This window comes from Mesoplodon bidens (assembly GCF_964165515.1).
Source record: "Mesoplodon bidens genome assembly, chromosome: 4".
NCBI classification, from domain to species: domain Eukaryota; kingdom Metazoa; phylum Chordata; class Mammalia; order Artiodactyla; family Ziphiidae; genus Mesoplodon; species Mesoplodon bidens.
In genome coordinates, this window is record NC_138160.1 from 137,819,491 (window position 1) to 137,838,996 (window position 19,506).

The 19,506-nt window shown below is 47.8% G+C and overlaps 1 protein-coding gene across 8 annotated transcripts in view; it reads left to right on the forward strand.

Annotated features, from left to right (window-relative positions):
* MGAT1 (alpha-1,3-mannosyl-glycoprotein 2-beta-N-acetylglucosaminyltransferase) overlaps positions 1–19,506 on the forward strand; it is a 76,676-nt gene that overhangs the window by 52,307 nt on the left and 4,863 nt on the right. Inside the window, exons 4-5 of one of the 8 annotated variants that reach the window (XM_081230686.1) lie at positions 4,535–4,578; positions 6,294–6,726. The gene's annotated coding sequence lies outside the window, so the exon portion shown is untranslated. Of the gene's footprint in view, positions 1–4,534; positions 4,579–5,317; positions 5,335–5,484; positions 5,696–6,293; positions 6,727–11,287; positions 11,485–11,687; positions 12,122–13,198; positions 13,602–19,506 lie in introns of those variants that run through there. The other 7 variants (XM_081230689.1, XM_081230688.1, XM_081230687.1 and 4 more) reach the window with 7 other exon arrangements.

Genomic DNA, 19,506 nt, shown 5'->3' on the forward strand with positions numbered 1-19,506 from the left:
AAGTAACTTTCCTTTCTACCAACATTTGTCTCTCTTGAGTACTGATTTTTGAGCAGTGAGCAGCCAGACCTGAGTTTGGTAACAGGATCATCTAAAGAGAAAGTGTTGGGTACAGAATAAGAGGGAGGAGGAAGAAGCTTGTCAGGAAGGCTGAGAAGGAGTGGTCAGAGAGGGAGGAGGGCACCCAGGAGAGTGTGGTGGCATGGGAGTCAAGGGGGAAGAGTGTTGGAAGGAGAGGTGCACAGTCAGAGGTGCACAGATGAGTGGGTCAGAAGTTGCTAAGAGGTACAATAAGATAAAAGGAGAAAATGAATATGGCTCTTTCCTTATGGGTCAGAATTCTAAAATACATTCCAGGATAAAAGAACATGTGACAAATAGCAAATATACAAACTGACTTTTGTATCTATCTGACTTTGGACTAAAATCAGTACAAAGAATACTTGAAAAGGTTAGGAGGAGCCCATTAAATTATAAAAGAGTATCTAGCTTCTAAAATGAATCCAAAATAAGTATCATCTGAAAAATATATGTTGGAAAAAATACATTTGTGAAAATATCCAAGAAAACATCGAACAACAAGATAATAGGGAAGACTTAAGATGGTGCTGGCAGGGTGCAAAGAAAAGGACCCTCCTGCTTGCTGGAGTCAAAGCAGTGACACCTTTCTGTAGGTCTCACATGCATCAAAAGCCTTCAGCAGTGACTGCACCTTTTGACAACAGTTTCAGGATTTTATCCTGAGGAAATAATTAGGAATATGCTCAGACATTTAGCTACAAGTAATTTCGTAAAAGTAAAAAGTTGGAAACCAAATGTACAAAAACAGGGACAATAATTATGGTACATTTGTATCATGGGAGATCACACAGTCATTAAAAATGCCATAGAGGTATATTTTCTGACATGGAAAAATGTTTACAATATATAAAGCAATAAAAGCTAATTATAATAGGATCTCAAATATGTATATATGTGAACAGAACAAACATTATTTCTGGCTGCTGGCTTTACATATGGTTATTTTTAAATTTTGCTTATTTGTGATTTACTATTTTTCTGTAATGAATATATACTTCTTTTACAATAATTTTTAAAAGCCTGGTAATTTTGTAAAGGTGAAGGGAGAAAAGAGTTCACTAGAATTAAACTATAACTGATCATTAATAAATAAGCAAATCATAAAGTGCTAACATTTATCCTGAGTTAACCAGATTCAGTTTTTCTGCTATCAGAGGCAATGAGGCCTAAAAATAGAAACTGCCTTGTGTTATACAAAATAAAGTTACAGTTCAGTCATACTTGTCTTTGAACTGTGACATCTGTATCTGTTACATATATATGTGGGTATGGAGAAAATATTTGGAAAGATATCCACTAAATTTAAAAGTAGTTCCCTTCAGCAGGAAGGGATTAGTGGAGGTGGGACGATATTAACTTTTTCTTTACACACCTCTGTTGTTTGCTTTATTATAACAAGCATGCAAAAAGTCTAAGTACGTTTTAAAAAGTGGTTATAATTTTGAAAGTATTTAGAAACATGATACTATTTTATGATGATAAAATATCATAATGCAAAATATGCATACTATGCTTATCACTATGTTCAGGTATCTGCAGGATAAGAATATTCCATGAAAATAGTTCAAGTTCATTCATTCATTCCACAAATGTTTGTTGAGCACCTACTAAGGGCCAGGCACATGGCCCTGTTCCAGGGACTTAGGATACAGCAAGGAATCAAACAGCCAAATATGCCTCCCCTCAAGGAACTGACATTCTAGTGGGGAGAGACAGAAGGGAAACAGTAAGCATAATAAATATGTTGGGAGTTGGTAAGTGAGTGCCACTGAAAAAATTGAGCAGAGTAAAGGGAAACTGGCAGTGTGTGGGTGAGGGGCAGGGTTTAAATAGGTTGGCCAGGGAAGGCCTCACTGAGAAAGGTGACATTTGAGAAAATATTTGAAAGGGTAATGAAAGTATCCAGAAGAAGAGCTTTATACGCAGAGAGAACAGCTAGTGCAAAGGCCCTGAGGTGGGTTCAAGGAATAGCAATGAGGGTAGTGTGGCTGAGACAGAGTAAGCAAAGGGAGAGCAAGTTAGGGGTAAGCAGGCCAGTTGGTGTTGGGCTCTGTAGGACTTTGGCTTTTTATTCCAAGTGAACTGGGGAGCCACTGTGGGGTTTTAAGCAGAGAAATGCCAGGATCCCTCTAGCTGCTGTGTGAAGACTAGGCTACTGGAGAAGGGGAGTAAGGACAGAGGGACCTGGTTGTCCAGGTGCGTGATGAAGGGGGCCGTGAGAATGCTGAGGTGTTGAATCCTAGACAGAGCTTGAAGATAGAGCCAACAGGGTTTCCTGACAGACTGGATAGAGGATGTAAGAGAGGAAGATGAGGATGGCTCTTGGCATTCCGGCCTGAGAAAATGAAGTGGAGTTAACATTAATTCAGATGAGAAAGGCAGCTTTTTGCGAAAAGATCAGGAACTTATTTGTGGACCTGTATTGTTTGAGTGTGGCAGCAATATAAATTTTGTTTTAAGAATGTTTCTAATATTATGACATCCTTCCAAATAAAAAAAAATCAGGGCTTCCCTGGTGGCGCAGTGGTTGAGAGTCCGCCTGCCGATGCAGGGGACACGGGTTCGTGCCCCGGTCCGGGAAGATCCCACATACCGCGGAGCGGCTAGGTCCGTGAGCCATGGCCGGTGAGCCTGCGCGTCCGGAGCCCGTGCTCCGCAACGGGAGAGGCCACGACAGTGAGAGGCCGGCGTAGCGCAAAAAAAAAAAAAAAAAAAAAAATCATTTCATGACTCCTGACCTAGCAACTATTACATTCCCAGTATTGAAAATATGCAAGTTGGTCACTGCTAGTAATCTGGAGAAATCACATGGATAGAAGATATTCCAGAAGACTGGAACCTAGGTTCCAGTTTTCAAAAAGGGGGGAAAGACAGACGCTGTAAATCTGTCCATAGTCCTGGCAAGATTCTAGAACATGTCATTAAATGGATGAACTCCTAAAATTAGTAGTAGCTCCTCTTGGATTCAGCCTTAAGAGCAAGTCAGATCAACGTATGTACTAGAAAAACCCAGTCTTTTATCCTGTGGGTCTTCTTTACTACTCATACAGAGCACTTAACTTCTGACACCAAATGTGTGGAGGTTTTCTCCCACCAAGCAGTTCTCTGTGACACCGGCTGCTTGTCCTACAATTTAATTCAATTCTGACACAATCTGGAATAACATCAGATCCCACAGGTTAGGGGCTCAGTACCACCAGACTGACTCCGCTTCAGATAGCAATTGCAAGTCACAACTTCTGTTCTACCTGGAGGTTCCCGTGACCTCCTACCCCTTGGATTCGATCATTTGCTAGAGCAGCTCACAGAACTCAGGGAAACACTTATGTGTATTAGTTTATTAAAGGATACAGATGAATGCCAGATGAGATACAGCGGTCAAGGCCTGGGAGGGTCCTGAGCACAGGAGCGTCTGTCCTTCTGGAGTTGGGGTGTAGCACCCTCCCGGTTTCTGGATGTGTTCACCGACCTAGAAGCTCTCTGAACCCCATACTATTGGGATTTTAATGGATGCTTCATCACCTAAGCCTAATCTATCATTAGCTCCATTTTCAACCCTTCTCTCATCTCAAGAAAATGGCGGGGGTGGGGGAGTGCCTGGGGAGGGGTTGCTTAAAAATTCCAACCTTCTAATCACAGCTTGGTCTTTCCAATGATCCGCCCCCATCCAGAAGCTATCCAGGAGCCCACCCAAAGTTGCCTCATTAGAAAAAATGACACTCCTATCACCCAAGAAGTGTCAAGGGTTTCAGTGGCCCTGTGTCAGGAACTAGGGTCAAAGATCAAATATTGGAACAAAAGATCCTCCTAGTGCTCTTATCACTTATGAAAATTCCAAGGATTTTAAGAGCTCGGTATCAGAAACTAGACAAAGACCAAAGAAATGTATTTATTCTTATAAATCACAGTATCAAAGAAGATATGCCAGAAGACTGGAGCCTAAGTTCCAGTTTTCAATAAGAGGGGGAAAAAACAAAGGCTGCGAATCCGTCCATAGTCCTGGCAAAATTCTAGAACACGTCATTAATTGGATGACGTATGAACAAAGATTAGTAGTAGCTTCTCTTGGATTCAGTTTGAAGTCAAAAGCAAGTCAGACCAATACATTTAGAAAAAAGCAACCAGGGAAATTTTGGAACTTGGAAGTCCAATGTTTGAAGGTGTAGAAAGGTTTAAGAGACTGGTCACAGGTGGCACACGATAGTGGCAACGTAGGTTAGTGTCACAGACTGGGAAGTTCGCGTCCAGCCTCTATCACTTTCTAGCCACGTAACCTCGGGCAGAGCTCTCTGCTGCTCAGGGAATGGTAACCGTGGTCCCGACCTGTGGGTACTAATAATTGAAAAGTGTTTCACACGAGGCGTGTACAACAGAGAGCTGTCCTGGGGACGCGCGGGGCGGGGGGGGGGGGCTTACTTTATGAGTAGTCTCACTCTTTTCTTTCTCTTTTCAGACCCAAGGAAGGTCCTGCCTCCGTGAGGGATGCAGCGAGAAACAGTAAGCAATGAACAAAACAGCTTTCCTTCAGTACGGCTACAGAGCTCTCAGCACAGGAACGGGTGAACACAAGCCTTGGTGCTTCCAGAATTGCTTCTCACCAGGACTCGCATCCAGAGAGGGGGGCACTCTGGGCTTTCTCCAGAACCCTGAACAAGCGGGCGGTTGCTAAGCTACCCTAACACCGAGGTAGACTAGGTGAACCGGCCCCAGGACGGCTCCGCCCCCACTTCCGGGCTCCTCGCTCCGCCCCCTTCCCGCCCAACTCCCTCCAGGCCAGGCAGTCCAAGCACCCACCCTCGCCACCCGACCGAGGCGTCGTGACGCATGCGCTCTTCTTCCCGCGCGGCTCCACTTGACGCGAGCTCCCGCTTTCCGCCACAAACTCTGTCCCGCCCCTTCTTGCACGGCCGTTACTGTCGTCCCCAGCTCCGTTCTCACTCACACCCTGTCCTGCCCACGCCTCGTCCCCAGTCCTGTTAATAGTGACTGCAGAGCAACCTCAAGTCCTGCTCCCTTGGTGACGGTGGTGATGGGCGGGGGGACAGATAAGGCGGGTGACGGGTGGTGGCAGTTGCCACGGACTCACTTCCGGAGGACGGGCGGAAGTGGCTGCGGTAGATGGTGGGAGGGGGAAAGGAGTGCGAGGGGAGGGCCGGGCCGCCGGGGGTCGAGGGGGTGGGGCCTGGGCGGGCAACCGGGACCCGGCCTGGGCCCTGGAGTCTGACCTGGGGCGGGCCGCGGTTCCCTGCTGAGGTTGGGGGGGGATGGGGGCGGGACCCAGGTAAAGACCCAGCGCAGATAGGGCGAGGGTCGTCTGGGCAGCGGAGGGGTAGGGGTCAGAACCTAGAGAGGGTCGCGTTGTCACCCTCTTTCCCCGTGAACACCGAACGCGGGGTTCTGAGAAGGGTGGGAGGAGTTAAATTCTTGGCTGGGTAGGGGGGCGTTCTTGTGGGCGCCACGCCCCTACAGGAAGGAAGGGGGAGAGCGCGCGCGTTTGTGTGTGTGTGCGTGCGTGTGTGTGTGTACGTGTGTTTAGGAATACACTTAGAAGGGAGGGGGCGGCCAGGGTGGGCCACCGGACTGAAAAATTGGAACATCACTGGGGCTATTGCTGGTAGGACTCAGGCTTCTAACGTTTCAGGAGGGTGCTCTCAGGAGTTGGCCCCGGGAAGGAGTTTGACGGAGATTGGGAATTACATCCATGGCACAGTTTTGGAAGCAGAGGGGGAGGTGCGGGTGAAGGGAAGGGAGCAAAAAATGCTTGTAGAAGGTGCCAGCATCTAAGTGTGGAATGGATTTAGTTCAGACTGGGAGAGCTGGCCGATTAAAACACTGCACACCCTAAGAAGCTTGGGAGATGTAGGGCGATTAGTGTGTGGCACTAACAAGGCGAGAACAGGAGGAGAATGTTCTTTTCTGTATTTCTTAGAAGACAGTCTCCACACACTAGTGCTTTTGGTTACTTTTCCTATAGTGCGGTTAGGTGCTGTCTTTCCTTTATCTTGAACCTTATATGTGTATACATATTGATGAGATGACTGTTTTGGGGTGCAATATGTGAGTGAGGCAGGAACTTTGTATAACCTTGTGGAGTGTTTAAGGAAGAGTTTTTGATGATAGAGTCAAGGAGTCTAATTTAGGTAGGGAGTCTTAGAAATCCCTTTGGGTATATAATAGGTTAGAGAGTGTCATGATGTTTAAATATTCTGCAGGTTAACACAGAAATCAGCCTCCTGGACCATGTCGGTTCTAAGGCCTGTTTCCTCTCATGAGCCTCAGCAGAAGACGGACTCGCCAGCCCTCACAGTGGATGACTTCCCCTCCCTGAACAAGAGATGGGATAGTACTGGGGATCTGCCAATCACCAGTCTCTGGGCTTAATAAACCAGCTGAATGAAGGGATGTAATAGACCTCTGGGAGGGACACTGAAGCCTGCAGTGGGGGGGGAGGGGCCTGGACATACCCCTTCCCCCCCCAGACTCCTCCCCCTCAGAGTCCACTCAGCCATGGACTTTGGACCTGGACAAGAGGAGAAAAGCCTCACTTTGTTTGGTGTATCTGATTTGGGATTCTCAGTTTGGAAATGGAGTGCTGGATGGGGGTTTGATGATCTCCAGGGGAGCAGCTGAGAGAAGAGAAGAAAGGTAAGGTTCCTGTTTCATTTCCCACTTGGTGTCTTGCTGCTCCTGTGCCGAAAATGTTGAGTGGGGTAAGTCTGGGGACACTGTCATTGAGGAATTGCCGTGATGGGAACCCTTACCCTGAGGGGTACACAGGAAACTTCACCTCTCCTTCACTCTCGGGGTGCAGGCTTGTTCCCAGCTGCTCCTTACCCAGGTAGGAGTACCTTGTAAGGGGTTGTGAGCAATGGCAATTGTGAGGTTAGACCAAGGAGAACATGAAAATAATTTAGGCCTCTGAAGGGAGGTTGTGTTAGATTACTTGTAAGGGCTTTTTCAATGCTGAGATAGTAGGATTCCAAGTCAGTCTGGGCTAAGCACAACTCTGGAACGGATTACCCAGGCTGAGGCAGGCTGCTGTGTTTGGGGCAGCTAACTGAATAGAACTGCCTTGGGGGGCAGGTGGCAGATGGTCTAGGTAACCTCCTAAGTTGCCTCTCCTCCTTCCCCTATAAGGGAGTGTAGGCCATGAAACCTCATGGTAAGAGCAGAGGAAGAGAGCACAGGTTTGGGAATCAGGATTGTGTTCTAGCTCTGCCTTTCTTAGTGTACACCCCTAGGTATGTTGGTTAAGCTCTGCCATGTTCTCTTCACTTGCAAAATGGGGATAACTAACTTTCCAAGTCCCTCACAGGTTGTTCACAAGGAACAAATAAATGATAGATTTTGAGTAGTATCCAGGGCCGTGTACATGTAAAACAGTAACATTGCCATTGCTTCATATGCTTGTATAGTTACATAGAGAAAAACTCTAAATTAGGAGTTTTGTTCTTTTATTGAAATAGGGTTCTGGCAAAAGCCTTATTTGTCCTTAACTAAAAGCCTGCCCTGAATTTGTCTCATCCTGTTGCTGTTAGACAACACCTGGGATCGTGAAGGGTGGCAAAAGTGCACGGGTTCAAGGAGAACTGAAATTGAGGGATTCTGCCAGATACCTTGTTGACTCTCAGAGCTCTCCAGTCAGCTTGGCAAGTGTGCCTCTTTGGGGTAGCAGATTAAAGAGGGGTGGAGGAAAGTGGAAGTCTCAAGGACCACGTGTCTGTTTAGGAGATGGAGCACTGGGCCTTTCCTTCCTGTGCTATATCGTGGTCTTCTCTCCTGCTCTTTAAGATGCCAGAGTTTTTCAGACTGCCATTTTTTAGCCATCTATAGGCTTTCATGGTTACCTTCTTACTTTCAGCTCACTCCTTCTTTGAACTCCAGTTTACCTCTGCCAAGATGCCTGCTTTTCTCAGTGACGGTAACAGCAGAAGGGAGAGGTGTTGGGAATTTTGACAGACAGTGGGGTATGGTGGCCTGGGCAAGGGGTAGGAAGCTTGGCTTCTAGCATTTCTTTGCCTCTCACTAGCTGTGTAACACCTGGGCCTCACATACACTGGGTGCTGGCAACAATAACAGAGGTCGTTTGCAAGCTGAAAATCACATATTTAAGACTTAATTTCTGTCTTCCCTTCCTTCCTCGCCATAGGGGTCCCTGAGTCCTCCAGTGGCCTGAGGGCTGGGCAGGCAGACCTGGGTGGAGTCCCTGGCCCTAGATGTTTCTTCTCTAGTTTGATGCCTCAGGCAGCCCCTTTGAGGCCAGGCTTCTACTTTAGAAGGTCTGGGTTTCAGGGTGGACCTGCCACCTCCCCTAGCTTTGTCCAGCAAATTCCTGGTGCTAGTCTTTGCTTAGACACCGAGATCACAGTGATCCCTCAAGGATGTGTGGTCCCAGGATGCCTCTGCAGCCCTCATCGTGCCTGGGAGGACGGTGAGTGCTTCGAAGCACTTGAAGTACCACAGAGTCGTGCTGTATTTGTACAGTGCTCACATTATGTGAAGTATCCAGGCCGTTGTGTAAGTTTTTCGTCACCACATTGTTGTGGGGAGAACAGAGCAGGGATTATTCTCCCAGTTTGATACATGAGGGGAAGCTACAGAAGCCTTGATTAGGAAGGGCTTGCCTAAGTGTGCAGTGGCAGATGCTGTGATTGCCTGCCCAGTGCTGTGCTGCTCCTACAGCATCTGACCTGAGAAGGGCCATTCGGATTCAGCTGCAAGCCTCCAGGGAGGGGAACTCAAGTGCCCTGTCAGACAGCCTCTCTGGTAAGATGTTTCTTCCCTGGAGTGAGCCAGAATTCCTCTCTCCTGTTGTTTCCACCAAAAGCAGTAGCCCTGCCCTCAGCCTGACCCTTCCACAAGACAGTCCTCTCAAGACAGTCACAGCCTTCTCACAGGGGTACCAGGATGTCAGGGCACAGCACTCACTGGGTGTCCAGCTACTTATCCACAATGATAGACTGAAACCACATATTGTGTGTGTGTTGTAACTGAGTTTATTTATACCCTTTTTTTTCCCAAAAGCAACTGTAAGTGGCTAACCAAAAGTTCCATTTCACAGACATTGCTCAGTGATTATTAATCTTTTCTCTTTTCTTTTATCTTAATGAACTGAGTTTCTGGGTCTTTATGGGGAGTAGGGATATTGAGAGGAAGGGAGAGGGAAAAATAGATACATCATTGATTTAAAACTTTGCTTTTACCACTACTGATGGTTTCAGAGCATGAATTCTTAAGTTCAGAGCATGAATTCTTTCCAAATTATACAAAAATTCAGGGTATCTTGGGCATTGTTTATGGGAGGGTAGTTTCCTGGAACAATTTTCACTTCCTTCTTATCTCTCCTCTCCTCTTTTGGAAGTAGTTGGGGTTGGCTGGGACCAGATCTTCCTATTCCTTCCATTTTCACATAATCCATTAACAGTTTCATCCCCAGAATTCAGGCACCTGGCCCCTTGTTTCTGCCCTCCTTCCCCTATAACCCTTCTGCATGAAACCTCCATCAAGAGCCCAGGGCCTCTTTTCCCAGGTCAATTTGGCACTCATCACCCTGTTTCTTGCCTCTCAGACCAAATGTTTTCTCTTGCTTCCATCCAAGAATTCAGCTCATTCTTATTCTCTAACCAGGCCCTTTGTTTTGGGACAGTCATGGAATTTCTACTCTTAGATCTTCCTGTGAGCCTTGGAATTTAAACAGAGGACTATAATGATGGGGCGAGAGTTTTGGTACACAGTTACCTGTCCTGTTCCCCATTGAACAGCCTTAGATGGAGAAGGATTATTGGTAGAGGTGGGAATCTGACATCTCATGGGCTGGTTGGTTTCCTGACCTTTCAGCATCCCACTGTGGCCTTTGTCCTGGGACAGTGATTTTAGCTCCTGATATCTTGGCTCTACAGCGTTTCCCAACTTTTTACATTTTAAGAAACTGGTTTTCCCTCTTGCTTTGACATGGAGTGTTAGTATGTAGGCCTTCCATGTCTCCTACATGAGGAAAAGCTTAGAGAAGGGGCAGGGGTACAGAAGCATTGGCTGCTGGCTGGCACATGGGAGCTGGCTGGCTCCCATCTCCTGCCACAGTCCACATAATCAGCTAAACTGGAGACCTTGCGCGCGCGCGCGCACACACACGAGTCCAGCCTCACTGAGGTGTCCGCTCTTCTTTCACTCTTCTCCTTCAGGGCTGGGCTCCAACTGCAGGATTTCCCTGCTGCCCCACTGTCTGCCTGTCATGCTGGACACACAGCTATAACAAAGAGCACTTGCACTCAAGGCTGCATGAGGAGAGGGAATGAGTGCCATCTTTGGAAGCAGGAATGCCTGGGTCTAAAACTTGGCCATGACCCTCATTAGGTCTTGTGACCTTCAGCAAGTCGGCACTTAGCTTGAGTCTCAAACTCTTCATCGGTAGAATGGGATGACAATGTGTACTCTGCAGAGCTGCTAGGAGGGTTAAAGGAGAGGCTGGGGGTGGGGCAGGATGCAGGTCTGGCATGTGATGGCCTCTGTGCAATTTTGTTTTAGCTCCTCATCCCCACGCAGGGACCTTTAGGGCATGTCCTGCCTTTGTTTCTCTAAAACCCCACCTAATTCCTAGTTTCACCTAGAAACAAGTTAGTGAGTGAAGTCAGTAACCATATACCACAAAGTTCTGGCCTGCTCTGTGCTCCCTGCTCTGGAACACAGGGGAGGGAAGTGGATGGGGGCACGTGCTGGTGCCAGAGTGTGTCCTGATCACATGGTAGGGCTGGCCCTGGACTCAGTCCTTCTCAGGAAAGTCATCTGCATGAGTAGCCAGTAGTTCTCAGCTCCCCACCCTCACTTGTTAGGGTCAGATATGGACATATAGGCTTTTCCAGGGTCCTCCCTCACCCCCTTTCACAGGGCTACCACAAAGCCTGATTGAGGCCTTTCCTCTTTAGGTCTGGAGGGTCTACCCTAGGGAAAGGTCTGTCTCTCTTTGCCCTTTTGCTCCAAACTAACAGCACTCATTACCCACCCCGAAAGGAAAAAACAAACAAAACAAAAAACAGGAAGAAAAAAAAAAAGCCAGCTTGCTCTTTATAGATTTTTGGCCGCAGGTGTTTCCTCCTTGGCTTCCTTTTTGGCATCCTAGTTCTTGTTCTTACTTCCCTGCACCCTCTAGCCTCTCAAATGTCCTGGACTCCTCCCTCCTGGAAGCCAGGGGCTGTGGGGAGGATCCTTGGCTTCGGGTTTGGTAAACGCACTACTGAGGCAGGCTGCTTGGCCTACCTCTGGCAGGGCTCTTCCCCTAAACCCCACGAGGCCCTGGGCTCTGGGGCTGGGGAGACGCGAGAAGTCTGACTGGAATGGGTTGAGTGTGGTTGGGTTGATGGGTATCGACCTGTGGAGTTGCGATTGAGAGCGGCAAAGGGCTCAAAGGTAACAGCTGTCTCCACAGCATCTCCAGAAGTTGAGGACCCCGGAAAACTTGGGGTGTCCAGACCGCGAGTCGTTCTGAGAGGTCGGGCGTTGGAGGCCAGCCGGGGAGAAGGGGTCCCGGGCGAGTAGGGGCAGCCGGCCCCGCCCCTCGGCCTGCCCCGCCCCGCCCTCCCCGGGGAAGGGCCACGTTGCCCGCCCGGCGGTCCGGCCCTCGAGCGCCGCAGGAAGAGCCTGCCTGGCGGAAGGCGCCGGCGGCCTCCGCGCTAGCGCCTGGAACGCGCCGGGGCACCGGGCTCGCTCCCCAAGCCCCGGGGCGGGCCAAGTTCAGGGCCGGGAAGTTGGGAGGACCTGGTGAGTGGGGGCCGGGGGACGCCAGCGTCCGTCAGTTCTCGGGCTTGTCCCCGGAACGGGACCGAGGTCTGACTGAAGGAGGCCCCGCAGGAGCGGAGAGGGCGCTCCGGGGCTGGGGTCCCGGCTTGGGAAGCTGTCCCTTTCCGAGCCCTCCGTGTCCCCCCGACAGCCCCGGTGCCCGAGAGAGGGACTTGGCCCGGGCCGCCCCGGGTCCCGGCCACGGGCCCCTTTGGAGCCGGGAAGTGGAGCTCTGCGTTCCGCTTTCGGAATCCCGGGCCTCCAGCTGGTGAGAGAGGGCGGGCTCCGCGGGGAGGGGGCTGGTCGTGAAACTCAGCCTCTGGGCCGACGTGGGTGTGGGGCCTGGAGGAGTTGGGGTCGCTGGAGAGGGTGTGGGGAGCGGAATGCGAGGTGGCCTTTCCCCAGACCCCACCCGCGCGTCCATTCCAAAAGTTACTAGGGGTTCTTTCTCCTCTGCCGGGAGGAAGAATTGACTCGATGTAGAAATAAGTAAATTGTCAAGAAAACTTTCTCCTACTTGTTTGCTGATGTGTGTGGAGTAGGGGGCCCCTGAGACGTGCAGGGCCCCATCTTATAAACCCTGGAGCACAGGGGCTGTGGCCGGCTGGTCTGTGTCCCCACGGGACAGTGAACCCTGGAGTTAGGCTCCACCTTGGTTAACCTTTGACCCTGTGATGTGTTTAATTAGTCCTCCCTTTACGAACATCACTGGCTGAGATTGTCCGGCTTTATTTTCTGTCGTTTATAATACTTTTCAGACCATGTAGACTTTTCTTTTAGATGCTTACATCCCCCCTGCGTCTGCCTCGAACTGTGAATCACCCCTGCCTGACCCCATTACCCGAGACCATCGAGGCCTCTCAGATCTCCCCTGTCCTTTTCTCAGATTAGAAGGCAATGTGGTATGTCTAACCTCAGTGGCATATGTGACAGGTTAAACTCATTTCCTGTTTGGGACACTGGGGAAATTGTCACTGTCCTTTTCATCATCAGAGCCCAGGGGCCTTGGAGATGATCCAAATCAACCCTCTCCCTGTTCAAATGAGGGAACTAAACAACAGGTGACTTGCCCAAGGTTACTTGGTTTCCCAGGTCTTCATGCTTTTTGCTGCACTAGCATCATATATCCCTTTAGCCTGCATCCCTTTCCTCTAGGTCTTATTCTCTAAGTCCTTCAATTATTTAGTGTATCTTCTCCGACTCCCTTTCAGTTCTAACATCCTTTTAAAATTATGGATCCTGGTACAAGGTACAGGAGTCTAGCAGAGGTCTAATGAACAAGAAAGTGATTCAGTGAAGTCTCCATTATCTGTGGCATGTTCTATACTTTCTGTTTTTTTTTCAGGCAGTGCTTTTTAACGTACTAAGCAACACAGAGATAAAAAGGAAGGTCTGTCAACATTCCTTCAACTTCCATACTTTCTAAAAGCTAAATAAGACTTCTCCATTATTGCTTACAGTGAGAAGTTGACTATCTGGTGTTCTCTTGCTGTTTAAGAAACATTTTCTTGTTACAGAGAGAGAACTGGCTAGAGAATACCATAGGAATCAGAGTTTTAAAAAGGGATCTCACAGCTCATAGGCAGTTCCTCAAAAGAAGAAACTGAGCTAAATGTCCATCAACAGAGGAATGGATAAAGAAGATGTGGCACATATATACAATGGAATGTTACACAGCCATAAAAAGGAACGAAATTGGGTCATTTGTAGAGAGGTGGATGGACCTAGAGAGTGTCATACAGAATGAAGTAAGTCAGAAAGAGAAAAGCAAATATTGTATATTAATGCATATATGTGGAATCTAGAAAAATGGTATAGATGATCTTATTTGCCAAGGAGAAATAGAGACACAGACATGGATAACAAACATATGGACACCAAGGGAGAAAGGGGTGGGGTGGGAGGAATTGGGAGATTGCGATTGACACATATACATTATTGATACTATGTATAAAATAGACAACTGATGGGAACATACTGTATAGCACAGGGAACTCTACTTAATGCACTGTGGTGTTCTAAATGGGAGAGATATGCAAAAGGGAGGGACTGATTCATTTTGCTGTGCAGTAGAAGCTAACACAACATTGTAAAGCCGCTATACTCCATAAAAAGTAATTTAAAAAGAAAAGAAGAAGCTGAGACCCACGGGAGTTGGTGGAACCTGCCCAGAACCTCCTGGGTTTTCGTTGAGGGTCTTATTCACTAAAAAGGCTCACTCCGCATCTCCCACCACAGTGCAGATGTCTTTGTACTTGGTGGTGTGGACCAGCTATGTGACTTCCCTGAAGGGGCTGTGAAAACTCTGGCAAAAAAAAAACTAGTGTGAGTTTGTGCCTTGCAGGCAAATGTCATTAATAACAGAACATCAGGTACTCAGGTCAAGGTTAAGGACTGTTCTTCTATTTTAGAAAAGGAAGATGTGGCAAATTGTATTTTCCCAAAATGGCCACAACTTTAAATATCCCACTCTACATTGTTACAATAGGACATTGCCCTCCTCCCACCCGGTGGTGGGGAATCTGTGTTCCTTTTCGCTTGAATTTAGGCAGCGACTCGTGATACCCCTGACCTGTGAGTAAGTCAGAAGTGATCCAAGGTTTTGGATCACTGTGGTTTTGCTCCTGGTCTTTCATGTAGTTGCAGTCATATGTGGCTGGGGTTGGAATCATCTGGAAGGCTTCCTCCCATGTCTAGTGGCTGATGCTGACTGTTAGCCGGACCTTAGCTGTGGTTGTCAGCTGGAATACCTAGAGGTATCCTGTCCACATGGCCTGGGCTTCCTCTTACCTTGGTGGCTGGGTTCCAAGAGCAGGCATCTCAGGAACACCAAGTGGAAACTGTATTGCCTTTCATGAACTAGTCTTGTAAGTCACATAATCATCACTTCCTCTGTAGTCACAGATCAAAGAGAGGGAACATAGACCCCATCTCCCCCAGCTCTAGAGGGAGGAGTGTCATTGTCACTTTGTAAGAAGAACATGTGGGATGGGATATTTGGTAGTCATCTTCGGAAAATGTAATCTTTCACTGCTAGGCTGCTAGTATGGTCTTCTTTCTCCCCGATTTAGTGAATAATGCAAGCAGCCCTCCATCTAGCTACTTGAACTTTGTACATGTGCCAAGCAGTGTCATAGGTATACAGATCATAGAGCCTTTTTTCTAAGGAGTAAGGTGAGAGCCAGGTAGGTACAGCCACAGGTTCTGTTACAGTGTGGAGAGGAAAGACAGGAGGTATGGAGAGAATACGGTGGGAGTACAGCTGTGGGAAGCCTGGCTCTGCCTGGATGTTAAGGAACTGGGTTCTTAAGGATGTATAATGCTTGTAGGTGGGGCTTTGGATAATATTTCAGGATGCGGGACCAGCCAGAGGAAAGAAAGCAATGTACAAAGGGTACTTACTGAGGGAAAAAGTAGCCTGTTGAGGCCAGAGTACGGGGTTCATGGGGTTAGTGGTTGGAGGTGAGGTTGAAAAGGAATGTTTGAGTCAGTTTGTTGTGAAGGCCCTGTGTGTCATAATAATGATTTAGAGTTTTAGTCTGTGGGCAGTGGCAATATGGTTTTTAAGGCAGGTTAGTGTTGGGACCAGTTGTGTACTTTAAGAAAGATGCTCTGTTACTGTTGGGAAGATTGCTTAGAGGGAAGCAAGGTGCGTGATAGGTGAACCAGCTGAGGAGCCACATCAAGAGTTCAGTATTTAATAATAAGGAAAGAGAGTTCAGGTTAAAGCGTTTGAGATCTTGAAATGGGATGATGGCAGTGAATGAGTAACTTTCTCTTCCATTTTCATAATTCTGAAATTCTTGGGACTGGATATGTTTCAGAATTTAGAATTTTTTGGATTTAAAAAAAAATGATCTGGGGCTTCCCTGGTGGCGCAGTGGTTGAGAGTCCGCCTGCCGATGCAGGGGACACGGGTTCGTGCCCCGGTCTGGGAAGATCCCACATGCCGCAGAGCGGCTAGGCCCGTGAGCCTTGCCTGCTGAGCCTGCGCGTCTGGAGCCTGTGCTCCGCAATGGGAAAGGCCACAACAGTGAGAGGCCCACGTACCGCAAAAAAAAAAAAAAAAAAAAAAAAAAAAAAAAAATGATCTGGTGCATTTATGGTTTAGTGAAGGTCTGGAGCAGCATACGATAATCCAACATGTTTATTTCTGTAGCAAAACATATAAATGGGATAAATGAAGACTGTAAGTAGCCTCACGTTAGATCAGATTTCTCCAAATGAGGTTAAGCCAAACAAGTGTGGAAAACTTCTGTTTTTCAGCACTTTTTGGACTTGGGAATTGCAGTTAAGTGATTGTGGGTGTGTGGCATCCACATGGAAGCCACTTTTTTGTTGCAGGCAAATCTGAATGTCGAGGATCCTAACATAGCAGCTTGGCAGCACTGGGGGAGCGGGTCCGCCTCCTCAGGTAGCTGGTAGTAGAGGGGATTTGACAGATGTTGAGCACAGCGTTGTGCTGGTGCTGTTGGTTGCGAAAGGGAGGTGGACCTCACAGGGTCCGAAAGCATCAGGAAAGGTGTCCTGGCGAGGTGTGAGTCAGAACACACTAGGTGAAGAAGAGAGAGAAGAGCCGACCAGGCACACCGCCACATGCACAGGCCCTGAGGCAGGCTCGAGTGTTTGGGTCCTGGAAGGAATCTAGTAGAGTGGAGTAAAGAGAGCCAGCGAGAGAGGGGACTGGCTAGCAGAGTGACTGGCTAGCATTTACGCTGTCATATGCTGGGCACCGTTCTAAACACCTGATGTGAATTATCTCACCCAGTCCTCACAGCAACCCAATGAGGTATTCCGTTATGGTTTCCATCTTAGAGGTGAGAAGACTGAGTCTCAGCGATGTACATCGGAGCGATGCCAAGCATTGCCCTGGGCTGTTTGACTTGCCCTTGTTACTGCCACACCCTCCTGATGGTAGGACTCAGAGCAGTGCTTCCTGGATGAGTGCATGGGCTCTGCTGGCCAAAAGCTGGCCTTCTGGACTTGCTCATCCCTCAGGCACAGCCAGCTGCTGGAGAGTGCCTGCGCTTGTGTATTCACACACCACTAACTTCTAGACAGAGTGGAGGATCCTGCCCTGGAGAATATGTGGAGAAGCAGTAGAAAATGGCACTGGGACTCTGGGTGAGTCCGTGTGGAGAAGGGGTGGGGCCTGGGAATAGGTGCCTCACGTACTCCTGTGGCAAGAGAAGCAAGTCCTGTTTGAGAATTTAGAGAAAAGGGTTGTGGGGTGGAGAACAAGGGCCTGAGGGCTAAGGTGGAGGCCTGGCTGGACTGGGGCAGCTGTTTCCTGTGGGCTGTCTAACATTTCTCGAGGTTTATAGACTTGCTAGGAATACAGTCTGCAGAGGGGCTGAGAAGATTGCTTTGATCTGCCTGGCTTAGAAGGTGTTGGGAGGTCTTCCAGGCCTCAGGGTAGTGGGTGTGGGCCACCTAATTCTAATGTCTGGAGCAGGGTGCAGGGTAGAGAGGATGTGGTCCCGTGGGGTTTTGTTACCACTCTGAGAGCCTGCTGGTTTGAGGTGGCTCATTGTTAAGTCAGAGACAAGCCTGCTCCTCCGGCCCTGAAGCCAACACTTCGGCTGATGGAGTCAGTTTCTCTTTTCTTTCCCCCATCTCTTTATCTGAAGACTATTCCTGCCCAGTCAGCTGGGAGGCAGGATGTTGGGGGTTAGGGACTCCAACATTGACCACATCCTGAGGGGGAGTGAGGAAGAAACTGGAAATCTGTGTGTGTTTCTCTTCTAGGAAACCCTAATTGGTATATGAGCACTAATAAAATGGAAATTTAATGACACAGTAAAACTGAAATGGACTTGAGGTTTCTGAGAAGACTGCTGCTATGGAGTTGTCAGGGTGTATGGTTTCTAGGAGGGGGTGGTAGTGCTTGCAGGGGCTGGAGGGGTCTCTGAGGAGGGAGGCAGAATCCATTCCCTTTAGAGACTCTTAAAGATCAGCCCTTTGATCCTTGGATACTGGATCTGCCTGCTTGAGAGTCCAGGAGCACAGAGATGAAATCTGGGACCCAAGGTTTTAGCTAGGGTTAGAGAACTGGTCTGTGAGGCAGAGGGGAACTGGCAGAGCAGTCAGCACAAGAGAGTGCAGACCTGAAGCTTTGGGATATGAAGTGTTGAGACCAGAGGCAGGAATGCCAGGGAGAGAGTTGCATGGTCAGGAATGGCAGCTGTCCTGGAATGGGAGGGTATGGTAGATCCTTTCAGTAATGAGGTCTGGTAGAGTGAGGGGGTTGGCAGGACCATGCCTTTTTCTTGTTAGATGTGTGTCCCAGTCCCTTCCCAGAGCCTGGCAGAGAGCAGGTGTGTGATGCATGTCATGGCGTGATTGAGGAGTTCAGGAAAAATGGACTGTGTCCCAGTTCTTCTTACTGATGTGCCCAGCTGGGGCCATATTGGATGAATCGAGTCAGAGCTGTGGGCTATGTCCCTATATTTGATTTTAAGAAATTTTATTTGACAATAACTTCAAACTATGAAAAAGTTGCAAGAATAAAAATGGTATAAGAATACTCATATTCCCATTGCTCAGATCCATCTATTAACATTTTGCTCCATTTGCTCTTCGTATACATACATGATATTTTTGTTCTGAACCATTTGAGAAGTTGCATCTACCATGGCCCTCTACCCCTCATTACTTCAGCGTGTACTACCTAAGAATTGGGATATTCTTTTATATAACCACATTATGGTTATCATTCAGTCAACACTGATACTTTGATCTACTGTCTATATTCTAATTTTGTCATTTGACCCAATAATATCTTTTTTAAAAAGTTTTATTGAGGTATAAATGATATACAGTAAACTTTACATAGTTAAAATGTACATTTTCATAAGTTTGTACATATGTATATACCCATGAAACTATGATCCCACAAAGTTTCCTAGTGTCCCTTTGTAATACCTCCCCTGATGTTCTCACTGGCCCCATCCCCAGGCAGCCACTGATGTGCATGTACTCTTTTACATCTTGAATAATTATTTTGAGATTCGTCCGTGTCTCATGTGTATCAGTAGTACATTCCTTTTTAATTGCTGAATATTATTCCATTCCACGGGGAAAACCACAATTTGTTTATCCATATTCCCATGTTGATGGGCATTTGAGTTGTTTCCACTTTTTGGCAATTATGAATAAAGCTGCTATAAACACTCCATATAGGTTTTTGTATGGACATATGTTTTCATTTCTCTTGGGTCTGTATGTAGGAGTGGACTTGCTGGGTCATATGGTAACTCTCTGTTTAGCATTTTGACTAGCTGCCAAACTGCTATAAAAGGACATTAGTTCCATATCTCACACCATGTACACAAATTAACTCAAAATAAATCGTGAACCTAAATGTAAAACCTTAAAATATAAAACGACATTAGTTCCATATCTCACACCATGTACACAAATTAACTCAAAATAAATCGTGAACCTAAATGTAAAACCTTAAACTATAAAACCTAAAAAAGAAAACAGGGGCTTCCCTGGTGGCGCAGTGGTTGAGAGTCCGCCTGCCGATGCAGGGGACACGGGTTCGTGCCCCGGTCTGGGAAGATCCCACATGCCGCGGAGCAGCTGGGCCCGTGAGCCATGGCTGTTGAGCCTGTGCGTCCGGAGCCTGTGCTCCGCAACGGGAGAGGC